The sequence below is a fragment of the Haemaphysalis longicornis genome, unplaced genomic scaffold (assembly GCF_048455015.1).
Source record: "Haemaphysalis longicornis isolate Haplotype H1 unplaced genomic scaffold, Haemaphysalis longicornis Haplotype H1 scaffold_5, whole genome shotgun sequence".
In the NCBI taxonomy this organism is placed as follows: domain Eukaryota; kingdom Metazoa; phylum Arthropoda; class Arachnida; order Ixodida; family Ixodidae; genus Haemaphysalis; species Haemaphysalis longicornis.
This window is the reverse complement of record NW_027526385.1, coordinates 183,457,405-183,477,947: the sequence shown is the minus strand read 5'-3', so window position 1 is coordinate 183,477,947 and position 20,543 is coordinate 183,457,405. Positions and strand designations below refer to the sequence as shown.

At 48.2% G+C, this 20,543-nt stretch overlaps 1 protein-coding gene and 1 long non-coding RNA gene across 4 annotated transcripts in view; both read left to right on the top strand.

The window, feature by feature from the left end:
- Positions 1 to 20,543, top strand: part of LOC144138864 (spermatogenesis-associated protein 20) — a 501,846-nt gene that overhangs the window by 142,317 nt on the left and 338,986 nt on the right. The window lies entirely within an intron of this gene.
- Positions 6,198 to 20,543, top strand: part of LOC144138870 (uncharacterized) — a 30,656-nt gene continuing 16,310 nt past the window's right edge. The window contains exon 1 of the long non-coding RNA XR_013315992.1: positions 6,198 to 6,671. This is a non-coding gene — a long non-coding RNA (uncharacterized LOC144138870). The remainder of the gene's footprint in view (positions 6,672 to 20,543) is intronic.

Sequence of the window (20,543 nt, the reverse complement as noted above, 5' to 3'; positions counted from 1 at the left end):
TACAACTCCCTGTTTTCACTACATGAGCTGAGGGCTGCTCTAAGCACGTGTAAACCCTCAGCTCCAGGCCCAGACAACATTGCATACACAATGATACAGCACTTACACGCAGACACTCTTGTAACACTCCGTCACCTTTACAACAAGAGATTTCTTTCGGGGCACATTCCAAAGTCTTGGAGGGAGGCCATAGTTGTAGCATTCTTGAAAGAAGGGAAGGACCCTTCCTCTCCTGCTAGCAATCGACCCATTGCCCTGACCAGCTGCCTGTGCAAGCTTCTCGAGAAGATGATAAATCGCAGGCTCGTGTACTTCCTTGCGTACAACGGTCTTCTCGAGAGCTGCCAGGCAGGCTTCAGGGCGGGGCGATCAACGAACGATCAACTCGTAGCTCTTGAAACATATATAAAGGATGCCTTTGTGCATAAACAATTTTGTCTGACGGTGTTTTTCGACATAGAGAAAGCCTATGACACCGCTTGGCGGTACGGTATCCTCAGTGACCTAAAGTCAATCGGTGTTGCGGGCAACATGCTGAACATCCTTTGTAGTTATATGTCGGAGAGAACCTTTCGCGTCAGAGTTGGTCGTGCACTGTCAAATGTTCACGTGCAAGAAAATGGCGTGCCGCAAGGTGGAGTGTTGAGCTGCACTCTCTTCATAGTAAAAATGAACTCTCTTGGAAAGGCACTGCCACCTACAATCTCTTATTCCATGTATGTAGATGACGTGCAGATATCCTTTAAATCGTGTAACCTGTCCATCTGCAAACGTCAAGTCCAGCTCGGCGTCAAGAAACTTGCCGGCTGGGCTGACAAGAATGGCTTTAATCTTAATCCCGCGAAGAGCTCTTGTGTTCTATTCTCTAGGAGGCGTGGGGTTCACCCGGACCCAGACATCACTCTTGCGAATGTGCCAATTCCTGTGAACAAGGAACACAAGTTTTTAGGTATTTTATTTGACGAAAAACTTACATTCATCCCACATATCAGACAGCTCAAATGCAAATACGTAAAAACAATGAATATTCTTAAGGTCCTCTCACATCAATCTTATGGGGCCGACAAACAACTCCTTCTGCGCCTGTACACAGCGTTGGTGGGGTCTCGGCTCGACTACGGCAGTGTCGTGTATGGGTCGGCGACAAAGACCGCACTGAGAATGCTCGACCCAGTGCTGCATCTTGGCCTTCGCCTCTCATGTGGCGCATTCCGCACTAGCCCTGTTGAAAGTCTTTATGTCGAGTGCGACAAATGGTGCCTAGGGCATCAGTGGGAGTATGTTGACCTGTTGTATGCATCCAATATCGTGTCTCTGACCAACCATCCTTTTAATCCCATCATGAACGATACATCAAATTTACAACTCTTTTTAAACAGGCCATCTATTCCCTTACCGTTCTCTCTCACAGTTAGGGAAGAGGCTTCTGCACTCCATGTCCCCCTTTCAGACACGCACAAAACACCCATTCATAATTTTATCGCACCCTGGCATCTTCGTCCTGTAACATGTGACCTGTCATTCATTCGTGTAGAAAAAAATAGGGTACCCAGGAATGCAATTCTGCAGCACTTCCTGTTCCTGCAGGAAAAGTACAGGTGCGCAGAATTCTATAGCGACGCGTCCAAAACTAATTTTCCTGTCTCTTGTGCAGCGCACGGACCAAATTTTAGAGTTATCAAAACAATGAATTTTCACAGCAGTATTTACACGGCAGAAGCGTATGGCATTTTACTCGTGTCAAATCACATCCTCGAACATAAGATTCAAAAGTCCATCGTCTACACAGATTCTCTAAGCGTTGTGCAGGCATTGTCATCAGGAAGGTCGTCAAAAAACTATGTAATCAATGTTCTTTTAAAGGTCATAATGACTGCATATGCTTCAGATTTAGAAATAACCATATGCTGGGTACCAGGTCACTGTGGGATCCCTGGCAATGAGACCGCTGATCAAACGGCTAGTGCGGCTGCTCTCATGACCACAGTTGACATAACAACAGTACCTTACACCGACCTAAAGACACACATCAGACGACAGCTTCGTAACACATGGCAACTACACTGGAGTCAACAAACAGACAACAAACTACACGTAATAAAACCACAACTGGGACGCCACATAACTGACTCACACAACAGATACACTGAAGTTGCCCTGGCTAGGCTGCGGATAGGCCACACACATGCGACGCACTCCCACCTGCTCACTGGAACTTCGGGACCCACGTGTAGCAGGTGTAGAAAGGGCCTATTCGTAGTCCACATACTAATCACATGCAAGGCACTTGACACAACACGACACAAACATTTCCCGGAATTATACAGACGACACATCCCTTTGCACCCATCATATTTTTTAGCCGACGAACCCATGTTTTCTAGTCAGCGTGTTTTTAAGTTTTTAGCTGAGCGGAACTTTCTGCAGCTCTTGTCATATCACGTGTAATCATCCTGGCCCTATACACCAGCCATCTCCATTGTCTTTTGTTTAGCATCACTTTTACTTTAAGTCACATGTTTTAGTATGTACGGTCTCATCACAATTCAGTAACTTCTTCGTTGGCGCTCTTTGCCCATAGTCGGCCTTGCGCCAATAAAGCCCAACTATCATCATCATTACAGATTTATACCAGACCTGGGACGGGAATTAGTGAGGCGATGTTAACAAACAAACGTAAAAAAAGTGCGTGATTGATGTTAGTTTTACTTATTTTTCTACGATTAGGCATGGACATCAAGTTCAGCAGTTCAGAAAATGTGCCCTCAATGAGCTAAATCTGCATAGGCTACTTACTAATAACAATGTAATAATTGGTTGTAATTAGGATATTAAGAATATTCTCAATATTATATGAACAGGCCTACAGAGGTACAGGCGCCGCATATGCGCCCCTGTGGCAGATGCAGGAGGAGGAAAATCGCTAGCCCCCAAAGCTTGTTTCATTTTCATATTCTGGCCATGCGCCTAGGTACCCTCACCCCCGTCCCTTCTTGAAGAGGTCAATTTATATCCGCCTCTGGTTAGGTAAAAATGCGTTTCACACTTTTAAAGCCCTTACAGACGTCACAGACATATTCGTTCCGGGACGCGGTGAGCGCCATCCCTGCTTTTCCAGCATTTTAATTGTCCGTGGCTACTTAGAGGTTCCGCTCAAAAATCACGCAACGCGCGCGAGACGTAGCCAGGCATGACCCGCGGGGGCCGTTTGAACGATGCCGTGAAGCCACGGAGCAGCGGGGGAGAAACGCTACTGCCTTCGTACGTGCCGACAGGGGGAGTAGCACATAAACTGGCGGAAAGGGATGAAACGTCCGGGGGAAGGGCGCAACTGAGCAGAGATGGGGAGTAACGCCAAAAGTTGCTCCCATTTTCTACCCTTTTTTTAGAGTGCACAACAACGTTCGGAGGGGAAACGGAATTTTTCGCTATACATTGAAAGTCTTGCCGGTGCAAACCACAGCTTGACATGTGCATGGTAACAGGAAAGAGAGCAAAATCAAAGTACGCGACAAATAGTAGAATTAAATGATATGGAACGTTGAAGTAGCAAAGGCGCTAGCAAGACATCAAATAAATTTTCTTGCTATCACGTGCTTTACATTCGCTGCGACAGAAATTAGTATCTGCATGGATTTTTAGAAGTCCATGATCGCTTTTGAAGTGGGGATGTGTTGTGCTTTTCCTTGACGTGTCTGTTTTTTTATATTTTTTTCTCCAAAGTGATCCAGTATATCAGGTGCAAGATTTTTCACGTCAAAGTTTAGGTGGATGCCAGCGCACAGACCCAGTCTTTTCTGCCTTTACTTTTTATGCGCACTAATTTTTTCAATTCGACTTACTAACTCCCTTACCAGCTGCACACTTTGCCGTCTCCAGCGGGAACGCAAACGGCCGTCAGTATTTCTTTCATCGCCTTGATATCTACGCCTTCTCGGGGGTTCAGCCACTCCTCCCAGGAAGTGATTCGGGTAATGAGGTGGGGCGGCCGGACTGGTACCCTAAGGTACCCTACTGAACTAAGGGTAAAGCCGTTAGCTGTCGGAAAAGTGTCGTCGTGCATCAGCGCTGCAGGGTTCCAAGGCCTGCACAGGTCGAACAATCTTGATTGGTTCCGTAATCATGTCTTAAACTGCCCTGTTTAGCTACTTCGTCGAAAATGTAGGATGGGGCTTGGCCATAGCTGACCTGGCCAACTTTTTCAACACCCCCTTAGTCTGTCTTTTTTATAGGTTCAAAGAAATATTTTCTTACTTCAGAAGTCTGGTCAATAACAAGTTAGGATACTTTAGGACAACGCTGAAAATCATGACCCATCTGTGGATATCGCAAATTTTGTGTGAGAGCGCGGGCTGTACGATGATGGTCGTGCCACTAATGGCGCTACGACATGCTATCCAGACTACACACCCGGAGATCGGCCGGGAAGGAGTGCCACGGAAACAGCGTGCGTCCCATCTCCACCAACGTTTCTTCCCTTTAAACCACGCGTTACTTGTCTCATTCATTTTAGACCTCGGGTTGTTTTTATATGCGGATCACTGACGCAGCAGCAGCAACTGACATAACTGGAAACGCTTCGTTCTGCAGGGAATAGCACAAAAAGCGCCAGAGAAGACGATTTTCCGTGTTTGTTACCCTTTAGCCTGGACTGCGCCATGTTCAGCTAAATCCTACCGCGATATTTTCATGGACCAACATCAACGTTCTTCGTTTGTTTTATTACCCATGTAATTAAGTACTCGATACCTACGAGAAGGGAGCACAGTGCCGGGAGGACTGACCCGAGTATCTTCATCACCAACTTGAAGAACCATGCTGCTCCACGAGGGCGGACGTCATCCGAAGAGGGGCATCCTGCTGCGTCCTCCTATTCCGGGAGGACATTATATCCACCAAGCAGCATTGGCCGGGTGACCAGCTTGCGGATGTCCGCTTGCAGGCTGTTTTCTTTGCCTACCCAGAACAGTTCAGCTCAGTTACTGGGCAGTCACGACCTTCTGTCACATGAGAGATGACATGGAGAAATCAAGTACGGAGCTGTTACGAGCAGTTAAAAATGAGGCATCGGATACCTAAAGATGGCTTATGCTTGCAATATCCCACACACCCTATCGTTATCTTTTCACTCTTTCGTCTTTATCTTATTTTCCTGCAGTACTACCATCCACCACATTGTGTAACACCCACGTGGGTCAGCGTGCCTGAGAGCAGTAATGTACGCGCAGCAACTTTGCCTTTTATTGTGACCCGAATCTGTCCCACACACACAGAAACACACAAGCCAGCACGCGTACAGTGCGCGTCAGGCTTGTCTAGGGCAAGCGAGCGCGCGGCTTCCCAGCATGCTGGCGACATCTGCTGATAGTGGCTGGGTTGGAGATAGCTTGCCATTGCGCGTGCGTGGATCTCGGACAGGCTCGGGTCGGTCGTCTTATAGCATGGGCCTCCCAAACTTAGAGACGCCCCGCCCCACAAGCGGCGCTTTTATTCTTGATTGATTGTTGGGTTTAACGCGCCGACGCAACGCAGGCGATGAGGCGCGCCGTAGTGGAGGGCTCCGGATTAATTTTGACCACCTGGGGATCTTTATCGTGCGCCGAAATCTCGTACACACGGGCGTTTTTGCTTTTCGCCTCCATCAGAAAAGCGGCCGCCGCGGCCGGGAATCGAACCCGCGACCTCGTGCGGCGCTTTTATTCTGAAGTGCCAATCGTAGGCCGTGACACGGGGTAAGCGCGTAATTTGACGCCATGCATTATCAGTGCAGCCGTTAATTAATCGCACAAAAGTTTTGACGGAAAGCGCTGCAGTGCGTTCTTGTTGCGCGCTTTTTGTTTGCTAAACATGAGATTCAGATTATTAGCGGAGGTCGTTTTCTAGCATTGCGTAACCGCCTGATGGGTTATTGCACCGCGTCGAACGACGCGTCTATCTGGCCTGTCAACGCTCCCGGCTGCCACTGTGAAAGACAATCGCCCCTCGAGGGTGGTGGCGTCTGCAAATTCGAGCGGCACATGCGAAACGAAGACCGGCCTGACCCTGTCCGAGATCGGCGCACGCGCAATCTCTAACCCAGCCGCTATCAGCAGACGTCGTCCGCACGCTCCCAAGCCGCGCGCTCGCTTGCCCTAGACAAGCCTGACGCGCACTGTACACCGAGGATAGTACAAGGCAGTAGAACTGCAGGCCGTAACCGAAGCAGAACTTGACCACTGAGTAGCAGTCATGCACGCGCGGGGCCGGATAAACGTCGAGATAAACAGAAGAGAAGGTCCGGGCGCCGACGGAAAGGAATCGAGATAAGCACCCGCAGCTGTGTTTCACCGCAGGCAGGCAAGTAATGCAATCACGCTCAGTGCACTGCTTTCCGTCCGTTGTGCAGCATGGCTTCGCCAAGCCATGAGTACATGCTGGTGGGTTTCTCGGAGCAAGTGGACCGGAGGCCGCTCGCCTTCGTTGAAGCCCTTCCCGCTACGAAAGTGTGCAGCGCGTGCGGCCTCGTGCCGAAGGCGATCTCACTGCACCAGTGTGAGCACTTCTTCTGCAAACCCTGCTACGAGCAGTGCCTGCGCCATGGTGTGGTCGTCTGTCCTCTTGATGGCGAAGCCTGCCTGCAGGAGGAAGTCAGTTGGATAAACCACTCAACCAAGAGCGTCTTGGCAAAAAAGGTATGGCGGGCAACGCGACCCAAACGACACATGCGTTTTTTATCAGTAGTTATTTGGAAGCGTGTTTCCTAGCATTGCCTATGTGGGCATATTTTCATAAGCAGCCTTTCTGGCTTCCTTTGAAGTTACTGGAAATGTTGTACATACATGTACGGAAGGGAATTTTATAACGCACGCGATGCTGCCGGATTACGAAGGCAGTAAATTTGGACACACGAGTCTCTTCACGTATATCCCTTAGCTGAACCGTGAGCATCACTGCGGTGAGCTCAACCATAAGAAAGAACCTTGAGCTGGCGAGCGCGCAGTATTCACAAGTAGTAGCTGCTAATATTATCAGACCTGCTGGCATTGGAAACTTCAAATGCGGCAATGCTATAGTTTGGGTGCGCATGGCAAAAACGACATCAGTTTGCAAGAAACAATGAGCGTTCGAGGAGCTAGGGGTGCTGAGGGAATTTTCTTCCGTAGCCATTGGTAGCGCGTGCACCCTACATTCCCTTTCATTCTTTTCCGTCTTACCGGTAAGCGAGCATGGGATATGTGGAGACCTAAGTACATGTTTGAGTGTGGGTATCTTGGCGTGGTTGCGAAAGCCAAGACAACTTTGGTCTTTCTCTGAAAAGTTCGCTTCGTTGTTAATGTGGCGCTTGCTACTTTCTTCAAATTCGGAACTACACCTTGACGAAGAACCCTACAAGTTTCAGAAGGTTCGTTGCTTCTGGGCCATCGCCGGTTGGTGGCCACGGATTAAGGAGTCGCAATTTAAAACCTATTTAAACTTTCATGGACTACACAGTTTCGATACACCTCAGTGAAAGATTTTATGCATCGGGCTATAAATCAGTTGCCTGATTCCAGAAGTACCCATTTTGCTGGGGTCGTTGACCCATTCCAACATTTTCAGAACACATTACGTGCGACGGGCATAGAACACACAGTGGTCTGCCGGTATATTTAAAAGCCGCTTTAGAAAGCACGCTGGGTGGTAGTAGCGGCAGTAGTCATCATCATCATCACCAGCTTATGTACAGTGCTCAGCGATTGAATTGCGATACTCGGAGCGCGTGGCTGACGGCGCTTGTTGCGCCACGGGTGAGCGCTTGCGAAAGCGAGCTGACGCGTTGCGGTATACGATGATGGTGGGAGCGCTCGTGACGCATGCTGATTGCAGCCGGTAGACAGCCCTTCAGTGTGTGGTTCTTGGCGGCGCCATATGGATGCTGCAGGCCATGGCTTCAAAACTCTGCACTTGCGCGCAGCGGGAAGCTGCGGGTACTAGCAGCGCGCGGGTTACGAAGAATTCGAATGTGCATTTATCACGATGTGTCATCATGGCGCACAGCTTTCAGCATAACCAAGGTGCTCGAGCTGTATTGCGCGCTTAGTACAAAAGAAAGAAGAATGAAGACATAGAAACCAAGAAGGTTTTAATAAAGAAAAGACAAAAAATAGCGGTAGAAAAAGGGCTGCTTCGGTCTTCGTGTTGTTAGCGCAGGGTCAGTGCTGGCTTGCGGTTGGGGATACCTAGTAGTTTGTCATGTCCCCTCGAGCGGCCACAACAGCTTCGATCCGGCGGGGAAGACTGTTCAAAGACTGGCGACTATGTTGGTATTGGCCAAGAGATTCCACTCGGCCTCTACCGCTGCCCACAGGTCATCGACTGAGCCCGGTGCAGCGGTCGTCGAGATATTGATCTTTTGATGGTACCCCAGTTGTTTTCAATTACATTCATATCGGCTCCCCGTGGTGGCCACTCGAGCGTCATAATGGCTCTTTCTTCCATGAGCCGAGTCACTGACGCCGCCGTGTGAACCGGGCTTCTGTTTTGATGGAAGGAAAAGAATCCACCAGGAAAGGGCTCGCTCAGAGCGTAGGGGAGCAGGGTGCTGTCTATTAGATCCCTGTATGCGCCGCATTGAACCGCCCCTCGACTCTTATCAAAGGCCCCAAGCCGCCGTTCGATACTGCTCCCCATCAATGTCGGCGCAGCGGCCGCTGCTGGGCAGTCACTGAAGGTTCGTTCCTACCAACCTAACCAAAAAACAAAAAAATATAAAAATAAAAAGAACATTTGCTGTTGATACGTTATAGTCGCGTTGCGTTATAGGAAAATCAAGGTAGAAGGTCGGGGAGCTAAACGATGGAGCACTCGTTCAAAGGCACGTAAACGTCTTCACTGTATTTCGCTCCACGATTACGCCGTATTGATGTGAGTAGGGCAGTTCATTGTTGGTAGAAGCAAAATGAGACCTGTGGAAAAGGCAAAGCGAATGCCTAAACGAGCTATCATGGTTTGATAAATTATACGTAGGAAATACTTTCTGAAACCAAATTCACTGCAACTAGCCGAGAAATTGTCTAAAAAATGTACGCGCTTGAAGCCACTACATTATCGTAGCTCAGCATGCTGGCTATGGCACTCGCTCATACGCGAGAATTTTCACCCTATGAATTTCGGACGGGATATCACACCGTGTATTCTCACTCCTCCAGGTGCACTGGTGCTGTTCCCATCTTTGAGAAAGTCGATTCGTCGGAACATAGAACGTCGTGCCAATAACTCACAGTCCTATCTTGGTGCTCCCCGGCAAATAGCAAACGTTCTGCCTTGTTCGGGGCTGAAAGCAGTGGCTTTCTCGCCGAAATACGGCTATGGAGGCCACCTGAACGCCGACGATGCCTTACCACGGACGTGCTTGCGGTTAGCCCGAGCTCCATCCGGAACTCCTTCGCGGTCAAAATCGGGTCCCGTCTCTACGTTCAGGATGCGTTCGTCCTCGTCGGCGGCTGTCGTTGCACTGGGCCGTCAACCTCGGGGCAGGTACTCAAGGAAGCCTTCGTGGCGGTAGGCATTGACAATCCTATTCACAGAGGAATACGTGCGCCTGTAATTTTCGCAATCTCCTTCTGCGATACGCCTCTGTCACACATTGTGACAATTGCATGCGCTCTGTGAGCGTGACTCCGGCCATGGCTTATCCAGAATGAAGATCACAGGAGTAGCTTCATCCTTTTGTAACGATCTGCACAGCAGCAAGACTGATAAAGAGATAAAGATGGGCGGCACCTTCTTTCGTCGAAATTATCACGTGTAGCTGCTACAATCGGTCGCATTAAAAATTTTATTTGCACATGCTCGAAGCTTGGAGGTATCAGCTCGTAGCCCGCAGCACGGCATACGTCTTCTCCTGGGGGGCGTGGCGAAGGGCTGCCTGTGGCCTCGTTATTTTTTCTTTGTACCAAGCGCGCAATATGGCTCGAACACTTTAGTTATGCACCAAAGCTGTGCACCCTGATTACATATCTCGATAAATGCGCATTCGAATTCTTCATAATGCGCGCGCAGCCAGCACCCACAGCTTCGCGCAGCGCGGCGCACAAGCGCAGAGTTATAAAGCCATGGCCGGCAGCGATCTTATGGCGCCGCCAAGAACCACACACTGGAGGGCTGTCTACCGCATAGAGTTTCTTACAATATACACTATAGAGGAATCTGGTGCTTGCCTCTATGCGGCTCACGTCAAGGCCATCTGGTCGTCATGGACCGCCATTATACATTGCGCTCGCCTTAGTTTCATCATTGGCTTGGATTGGAACGTTTTAGTGACCGCAAATGTAGACAAAGTGCCACAAAAAAGCGAAGAATAATGTGCAAGTATGTATGTGGAAAATAAAAACAGGCTGTTTTAAACTAAGGGAAAAGGAAGTAAAGCGTATTTTTGCCGGAACGGTTGTTATTGCTATTCCGCAGGCCAAGGTTGTAGTTACGAACAATGTTAATATTAAGGGGGGGGGGGACACATTAGAGAGGCCGATTTTATTAATTTTACCATTATTTCTAATAATAAGTTGTTTGAAGAGTTCGGACAGTTTTTTGAGCGTGCCTATGAAAACTTTGCCTTCGTGGTGAACCAGTGCACCGACCGTCAGCTAGTTTAACAAGAAAAAAGAAAACGTGGCGTTAAACAGTCGTGGACGATGACAAGATAGGACGCATACAAGCGCCCGTAACCGTCGTATCTTGTCTTCGTCGAAGTACGTTTTGTTTCTTCTTTTCGTCGGCTACAGATTTCGCGGCGGCATATTACCCGCTCAGTCACACGTCCTTCGACTGCGGCATAAGCAACGTCAGGTGCGATCACGTACTGCCTGCTGTTTCACCGAACACGGCTACCGCTGAACGGGCAGGATTTCGGCTTCCTTGTAACTCGTCAACGTGTTAATGCATAGTGAAGAAAGCAAATTCCAAAAAACGCTTAAAATCCCAATTGTCGTGCCGAGCCCAAGCCAAAAAGGGGGGTCTTCCCATGAACCCCCACGACGACATGGCTTACCAGGCGCAGTTTCCTCTCTAGTATACTTACTAAGAAACTCTATGGTCTACCGGATGCAGTCAGCATGCGTCACGAGCACTCTCACCCTCACCCTATACCACAATGCGTCAACTCGCTTTCGCAAGGACTCAACCAAGGCGCAACAAGCGCCGGCAGCCCCGCGGTACAGGTATCGCGTTTCAATCGCTGAGCACTGTACGCCCAGTGCAAGGAAAATGCCTCTCCCGTTATTCTCCAATAATCCCCGTCGTGTGCTAACTGCGACCAATTTATCCCCACAATCTTCTTGATCTGATCTGCCCATGTAACTTTTTCCGCCCCCTGGAACGCTTTCTTTCTCTAGGGATCCACTCGGTTACCCTTAATGACCAACGGTCATTTTGCCTTCGCACTACATGCCATGCCCACGTCCATTTCTTCTTAATTTCTACCACTATGTCCTTAACACGCTTTTTTTAACTTACCAAGTCCGCTCTCTTCTTGTCCCTTAATGTTACACCTATCATCTTCCGTTCCGTTGCTTGCTGAGTCGTCCTCAGTTTAAGTTGAACCCGCTCAGTGAGCCTCCATGTTTCTGCCCCTTAGGTGAGTACCGGTAAGATGCAGCTGTCATAGACTTTCTCCTTCAGGGACAATTGTAGGCTGCCATTCATTGTCTTAGAATGCCTGCGGAATGACCTCCACTCCAATCTTTTCCTTCTGATTATCTCTGCTTGATGGCTAGGATCCGGGGTCACAACTTGGCCAAAGTAGATATATTCTCTTACCACTTCCACTGCCTCACCCCCTATCTGAAACTGCTGTGCTGTCCCGAGGTTATTGATCATTACTTTTGTTTTCTGCATATTATTGTGCAGCGGTGGCGCAGAGCTAGAGCATCCGCCTCGGGTGCAGAAAGAACGGGGCTCGAATACTGGTTCCGGACACTTCCCACCGGATTAAAAAATCTGCGTGCTGATGGAATTGCAGATGAGGCATGGGGTCCGGCCTGACCCCGGTGACCATTGCCGATAACGCACTTCCTCACCAGAGCAGGACTGGTCACCCTGGTGTAGTAATGGCCACAACCTCCCATGAATACGCCAATTGTACTGAGTAAAGTCGCGTAAACGCGGCGAGAGTGATTAAAACTTGGTCTAGGGGCTACATGCCTCAATTTGCGGAAGTAATCCCACAATGTTTACAAATACCGTCAGTGTCCATTGTAGGCAGCGTTTTCATTGGAATGCTCCTCTATCGACGCAAAGTGAAGCTGAAGACCTGGAACAATGCACTCAGCACCCTGAAGAGTTCATTTTCACCAACCTGAGAAACAGTGCTCGTCTTTGGGCGACCAGGGCGGTCGCCCAGGGCGCCGGCGAAAAGGGGGTGCCGACCTGCACTGAACGCCCTTCCCTCTCTTCCTTCCTGTCCTCTCCACCCGGCTTTGTCTTCCGCCAATCAAAGAAAAGAGACGGCGGTGCACGTGTATGGCCAAATAAACGAAACGCGTTCATGCACTTAAATGTAAAATGGAGTCGGTTACGCCAACGGGAGCTTGCGGAAACAACCAGGGCATCTCGAACCTTGTAGCCAAAATTGATGACCTGGAAAATCGTTCTCGGAGGTCAAACGTAATATTCTATGGAATTGACGGCGAGGAACAGTTTCGAACGTGGAAACGTCCGCGCACCTTTTGCATGAGTTTTGCACGAACAGTCTTGACTTTTCGATGTTGTCGCTGGCTAGAGCTCACCGAATAGGTCGCTTCTCCCTTGAGAGAAAGCGCCCCACCATCGCTAAACTGTTCAATGAAACATGGTCAGTGAAAACGTTCCTGAGAAAACGCTTCAAACACTAAAATACGCCCCTAGTGTGGCACGTGACTACTCTTAAGCTTTGCGGGACAAGCGCAGAAAGTTACGGCAATTTTCAAAAACAGTAAAGAAAGAAGGAGATCGTGTGCGTCCTGTTTTTGACAAACTGTGCCTAAACAAAGATACTTACATTTGGGACACAAATACTAATTGCGCAGTGCATGTCGAAACACGCGCTGCAGCCGCCACAACGACATGACGTGCCCTTCAAAAGTAGAAGCAGCCGCACCATCTCGTCCAGAACGAAAGCTCGCTTTTTTCTACACTAATATCAGAAGTGTTCTTTCTAAAAGTGTTGAGCTAATTCACTAATCGACTCACGCTCGCCATATATTATCGCAGTAACAGAAACATGGCTCAATGTTACTGTTTTTGATAGAAATATTCTTGTCAGTCAAGCAGAATTTAATTTTTTTCGCTTCACTGATTCAAGGGCGGCGGTCAGGGCGTACGCCTCTGGCTCCATCGCTGAAGAAGCTCATAGAATCCTCCACGGTAGAGTCCTCCATCCACATACTATCACGTGGTTTCCGGAACATCTCGACTCCCAGCTCGATTCCCTCGCCAACCTCAACGACATCGCACACGTCCAAGCGCGCGCACTAACCCACCGCGCGGACGCGAATGCGAGTCGAGGTATTGTTGAACCTAGGCTTGTATAGTTCCGAGACATTCTGTACACCTTTAATGAAATAACTAAGCACTACTACCTTGACAGGAGAGTTTACTCGCCTCCCCACAGCAAAATAAACACACCACAGGCTATCACACTTCGCATGCTTCAGACAGGATCGTATCCAAACTGGGTTTATTCTACGCTTTATTCCACTCCATCAATCCAGAGGGCTATAGTACGGACTGGCCGAGATGTGGACAGAAACGTAATTTAGACCATATGCTTTGGGGATGCCCCTCGTTATAGAGAGGCCCGAATAGCTGCACCGAAGAAGAGTGGAGCTCTGCTCTACGAAGCTCCGAGTTTTCATGTCAGTTATGGGCTGTCCAGAGAGGCCACGATGCGGCGGTGAAATTTGGACTTCCCGTCCCAACGTGGGAGCGGCCCGCGGCTTCATCACCCCTAAGAAAAGGGGGGCATCGGAGTCTCTCAGGACCACCAATAAAGTTCCTTGTCTATCGCTGCGATAGGAAAGATTGAAGAGGCGGTGGTGTGCTCATGGCAATTTGTAAAAAAATCACTGCTCTACCCATTATTATTAACTCATTTCTTGAATGCGTATTTTCTTCTTTGAGGCTTGGTTCTACCGATTTTGTTTTTGGTGTTTTCTATTGCCCCGCTGACATGAATGCCACGTTTGAAAGTGAGTTTCATCGTGTTGTTATTGAAGTATGCACGCAGTTTCCCAATGCGGCTCTTGTATTTTTCGGTGACTTCAACTATCCCAATGTTGAATGGTCTACGTTATCTGTTTCACCCACTGATACCCAGCCACAGGAATTTCTAGATTTTTGTCTCGACTTTTCTTTGTTCCAGCTTATCGAAAAACCGACACGTTGCTCGACCACATGCAAAATATTTTGGATTTATTTGACTTGGCCATTGGCTCCGCAGTTCCCTTTCCTCTTATCGAGTGGCACTGACCCATATGGCAGTGACCACATCCCCACCTCACCAACATATATTCGTAAAGGCCAACGCACTCCATCTTCCCATAACAGGTTCAATAGAAAACGAGCTAACTAGAATGCATTTACAGATACATCCAAACAACACTACACAACCATAAGACACCTCCACGTTGAACAGGCAACCCAACTACTGAAGGCGCACATCCTCGACGCCGCCCAAAACGTCCATACCCCACATCTCTCGTGCCCCGCGGAACCAGAGGAGGCCGTGGTGGAATGAGGACTGTAGGCGGGCGCGAGAGGCCCAGAACAAGGCATGGGGTATCCTTCGTCGGTACCCCACGTTGGGTAACCTTTGATTGTTCAAAAGGGGCACAGACGTTAGAAAAACGTGTGCGCCATGAGGCAAAACGAGACATTTGGCGTTCATTCATAACATGAATAAACTCCTACACAGACACACGAAAGTATGGAAACGAATACGCAAACTCAAATCACAACGAACACACAGCCAGCCCCTTGATACTACAACAGGGGACACACTGCATTGGAAGACCAGGCTAACACACTCGCACAATACTTCCACACGTGTACAGCTCTGCACACTACACAAACCCTTTCGTAAGACACAAACAATCAGCCGAAAAGAAGTCTTTGCTTGATAACGACAAGCCAGACTCCTCTTATAACTCTGAGTTTTCGCTTCATGAGCTGGGGGGTTCTCTGAGTACCTGCAAACCACCATCTCCAGGCCCAGACATCACGTGTACAATCATACCGCACTTAAACACAGACACTCTTCTAACACTCCTTCACCTTTACAACAAGATATGGCTTTCGGGGCATCTTCCCAAGCCTTGGAGGGATGCCATAGTTGCAGCATTCTTGAAAGAAGAGAAGGACTCTTCCTCTTCCGCTAGCTACCGACCCATTGCCCTGATCAGCAGCCTGTGCAAGCTTCTCGAGAAGATTATCAATAGAAGACCCAAGTACTTAGAGTACAATTGTCTTCTCGAGAGCTGCCAGGGTGGCTTCAGGGCGGAGAGATCCACCAACGTTCAACAGGTTGCGTTGGAATCATATGTAAAAGGTGCGTTTATCCATAACCAGTATTGTATAACCGTCTTCTTCGATATAAAAAAGACCTATGACACGGCCTGGCGGTACGGCATCTTGAGTGACCTTAAGTCGTTTGGTGTCTGCGGCAAGATGCTGAACACCATCGCTAGCTACATGTCGGAAAGGACCTTTCAGGTGAGGGTTGGCAGTGCTCTTTCGAATGTATACGTGCTGGTAAATGGCATCCATCAAGGCGGTGTCTCGAACTGTAAACTATTTTTTGTTACGATGAACCCTCTCCAGAAGACATTGCAACCAACAATTTTCTGTTCTATATATGTAGATGGCGTACAAATATCTTTTAAGTTTTGCAACTTCTCAATTTGTGAACGCCAGGTCAAACTTGGGGTGAACAAACGTGCTGGCTGGGTGGACACAAACGGTTTTAAACTGAACACTGGTAAGAGTACTTGTGTTGTGTTCTCCCGCAAGCGCGGGATTAAGGCGGACCTTAAGATTACCCTTCAACGGGCATCTATTCCTGTAAAAAAGAAGCACAAGTTTTTAGGTGTCATATTTGATGAAAAAGTCACGTTCATTCCACACATCAAACACCTTAAACATAAATACCTGACAACACTGAACATTCTGAAGGTCCTTTCCCACCAATCCCATGTTGCAGACAAATAACTCTTTCTCCGGGTCTTTACCGCCTTGGTCGGGTCACAGTTCGACCACGGCAGTGTCGTGTATGGGTCGGCATCAAAAACAACACTAAAGATGCTTAATCCACTGCTCCACTTGGGCCTGTACCTTGCGTCTGGTGCGTTCCGCACGAGCCCGGCACAGAGTATGTACGTTGAAAGTAACAAACGGTGTCTAGAACATTAACGAATGTACATTGATTTATTATATGTTTTTAAGGTCTCATCATTGAATAACCATCCTTTTAAACCTGTCCTCAACGAAACACCTAACACCCAGCTATTTTGAAATCGTCCATCTGTTTCTTTGCTCTACTCACTGAGGGTGAGAGATCAAGCTTCAGGTCTTTTCTTTGGGTTTTTAGATGTATCATCATCATTTTCTTACGTTGTACCACCATGATAACTGCAGTCGGTTTGTTGCGATTTTTCTTTTATGAAAATGGATAAAAGCAGGGTTCCGAGTGCTGCCATTCTGCAGCACATCTTGTCTCTGGAGGATAAATATAAATGTGCCGAATTTTACAGTGATATCTCGAAAATGGTGTCTCGCGCCCCTCTTGGTCCTAACTTGAATCCTTGTAGAACCATGAGCGTACACACCCCAATCTTCTCAGCAGAAGCCTATGGCATTTTAATCACCGTTCAGCACATTCTTAAAAAATAAATTCCCATGTCCGTCATCTTTACCAACTCTTTGAGCATTGTGCGTGCATTGTCGTCACAGAGACCCAGAAAAAACTACATTGTCAATATAGTTTTTAATGCCATAATGTTTGTGTATGCTTATAATTTTCAACTGTTCCTGTGCTGGGTTCCAGCCCATTCTGGAATGACGCGGAATGAGACCGCAGATCGAATGGCCGTCGCTGCTGCACTTGCAAACACAGTGGACGTAACCACAATACCCTACACCGACCTCACGCCACACACAGGACAACACCTTCGCAAAACATGGCAAGCCAACTGGGATACACAGACAGACAACAAGTTACACATAATGAAACCACACCTAGGACGATACACTGCTGACTCACACAACAGATTCATCGAAGCTAACCTAGCTAGATCACGGGTAGGCCACACACAGGCGACACACTCCCATCTGCTCACTGGATCTCCAAGTCCCTTGTGTAGCAGGTGTGAGGAGGGCCTATCTGTATTTCACATTGTAATTGCATGCAAAGCACTCCGCACAATAAGACGCAGAAAAAATAAGACGCAAACAATAAGCCGCAAACACTTCCCTCAACTGTACAGACCACACATTCCACTACACCCAGCATTGTTTTTAGTGGATGATCCCATAATTCCTCTACAACGCACCTTTAAGTTTCTTAGCGAAATCACGTTTTCACACGTCATTTCATATCCCGCGTAGTTTTTAGGCCTACTCTTATGCCACGCACAATCCCAATCTGGCCTTTTAGATCAGCCATCCTCATTGTCTTTTACCGATTTTACTTTTGTTTTTGTTGTGCGGTTTTAAAATTTACATCTACACCCTTCATACCTAAACACTGCTTTGGCGATATTTGCCCTAGTTGGCCTTGCGCCATAAACATCCAACCATTATCAAATTTGCACGTGCATGGACGAGCATCATATCAAAACGAAGCTCCTCGATGTAAAGAAAATTAACGTTTAATCAACGTTATATCAACGAAAATGCTCGAAAATAAAGGATGCTAGTCGAGCAGGCGGATGCGGGATCAGTGTGGTTTACTTGTATACGTTGACGTTTGCATAACTAAAAAGCAGTTGCAGGCTTGGTCACGTATTCACTTTGCTGGCCGTTATTATAGGTAGTGATCTGTACGATCGGCATTGATTGGTACGACGGCTGCATTTAAAGACGATAGTTTTTTCTTGGGCAACTTCAACGCAGAAATTTTGGTCTGACTGTATGTCGGTCTGTCTGTTTGCAACTAGATTCAGCCACCCGGCTAAAGTGAAAGAGAAACTGCGCAATTGTTTCACACACCCACAGACAAATATAAACGCCCAATGCCGGTGTGAAAAAAGGAACATCGTTGAACAAGCACAAGACATTGCACAAATATAAGCAGAAAAGCAATACATAAGTGATATCTGCAGTGTTCCTTTAATAAGAAATGCACGGATGTTTGGTTTCTGCGATAGCAACTGAAATACTACATTAGTGCAGAAAACCGTCGCCTGCTACTGCCCGCGCTGCTATAACTCTTGCGGAATTGAAGAAATCAAACGGCAAGAGTAATGAAGGGCTCCACTAGATATGTTCCACGTTCCGTTTGGAACGTTCATGCAGTAGGGCAATGCGGCTCTATAAACGTTGTTGTATGGTGCCTCCATTCACGCGCGTCTCCGCCGTATGACAGCGCTGGCATAGAGGCACCCGACTTGGAACAGTGGATCGCGGTGAATTCAAATTGACTTACACACACCTCTAGCGTGTTATCTTGGGAGGAACGAGACGAGAGAGCTGAGGGCTGAGCGGGGAAGAGAACGGAGGCATTAACTTGGCGGTGATGCCAGTCGTCTATCGTCTTTTTTCGACATTTGCAATGAAAGGAACAGATACTCGGCCATTTTTTGTGCCCGCATTCTCAGGCCCAACAGCGGGAGAAGCGAAGCTGGCGTGTTTGAGGATTAAACTTGGTCCCACCTGACGGAGCGCGTAGTCCCTACACGGCACTTTTCGGCACGCCGGCTCCCATGGCCGGTCGTGATTTTTTTAGAGTGGTTGCCCATTCTATTTCCCCCACCCTCCTCCCTTACTTTCCCGGTAAACGTCTTTTCTTCCCTGGCTTTATAAACTACTAGACAAGTATACCGTAACAGATATAACGAGCGGTCTCAGAAGCGGTGTGACTTTTGGGGCGGTGTGCGCAGGCCTCATTGTTCGACTGTGCACATAATTGTATCAAACAGTTATTCCAACCTCCCTTCTCTGATTACCGGGATCCCCTTTTTGCACTATACAGACTGTTCCTACATTTTTTACGTGCGCACTGATGCCAGTGGCGATATGGGGAGGGTTTGGTTGCTGGCCGCGGCCGCATGTTCCCCCCTTCACCCCTCCCCCTTAAAGCCTACCCTGTGTCTTGTGTAAGTGGATGGGAGGAAACTATGTTTACTATCTCTAAAGACATACCAGTTTCCAAAATACACACGCAGTATTTCCTCCTCTGCAAGTACAATCGCGCTCTTACATATTCAAAGTACCAATTTAAAGCTCAACAAATTGCGCCAATGACTTCCACATTTCAAACAAAATGATTTGTTTTGCATTCCTGAACACCATTCGCAAACCCTGCCACTTAAAATGCAGATAAAAACAGAAAGCTGCACCCTGCCGGTATTCTAACCCGCGACACCAACTGAGTGGGCGCGAGGTTTTAAGTGCGAATGCACTTTTTAAGCGACCCTGAATCACGCGTACACCGTCCGTCCGCAGCCTAGCAACGGAGCTAGCTAGCGTGCCTAGCAACGGCGCCGGATTTCCGACGCGTGAGGGCGCTCGCGTAGCGCCTCCTCTCCCCCCTCGCCTACTCTCCAGCTCGCAACACCCTCTCTCGGCGCGCCAGCCAGGCCACTACACTATATAAAAAAAAAAACAGCATCCGGCGCCCGGTTTCGATCCGAGGACTGCGGCCGCAGCGCGACGCTCTCCCGACTAAGCCACGGAAGCCACGCTGATTTCAGGGTTAGGAACGCTCCTTATATCTTTAACGCATTCAAACTACGTCGTCAGCGGCGATGCGTTGGCGACTCAGCGGCATTATAGCGGCTTGATAACTGCGTGGTGTACACGTGATACTACAAACCCGATGGAAGAGATGGAAGAGAAGGCGGTGAGGCGGTGGGCTGCGGGTGCCGAGCGCAAGCGCCGCAAGCGGGCCGACAACCGTGCATTCGCACTTTCACATTCTCCCCCTCGGGGAAATGCGGGGGAATTTTTAGTGAACTGCACCAAGAAAAAAATGGAGATGGGTCGAAAAAAAACTTTTATGCTACATTGGGAACCAACTTTCGTGTCACACCAATGTTTTCTACCGCATTTAAAGGATTCTTGTCTGGTTCCCTGAAGATTTCTTGAACAGTTACGAGAATCATTTCGTAAAGCCTCCATCATTATTGAACTCCCGCAACAGCACTGTTTCGGCTGCGACTGTGATTTCACCTTGCGGGAATTGTGCTCGCCGTACTTTTGTTTTACGCTTTACGCTAGAAACATTTGTCGATATTCCTTATCACCTAAAACACCTTCCATAACTCCTCGTCTGCTCTTAACTGCGCCAATGCTTTTTACAAACCTTGCTGGTCGCATACGAATATGCAGTTTGC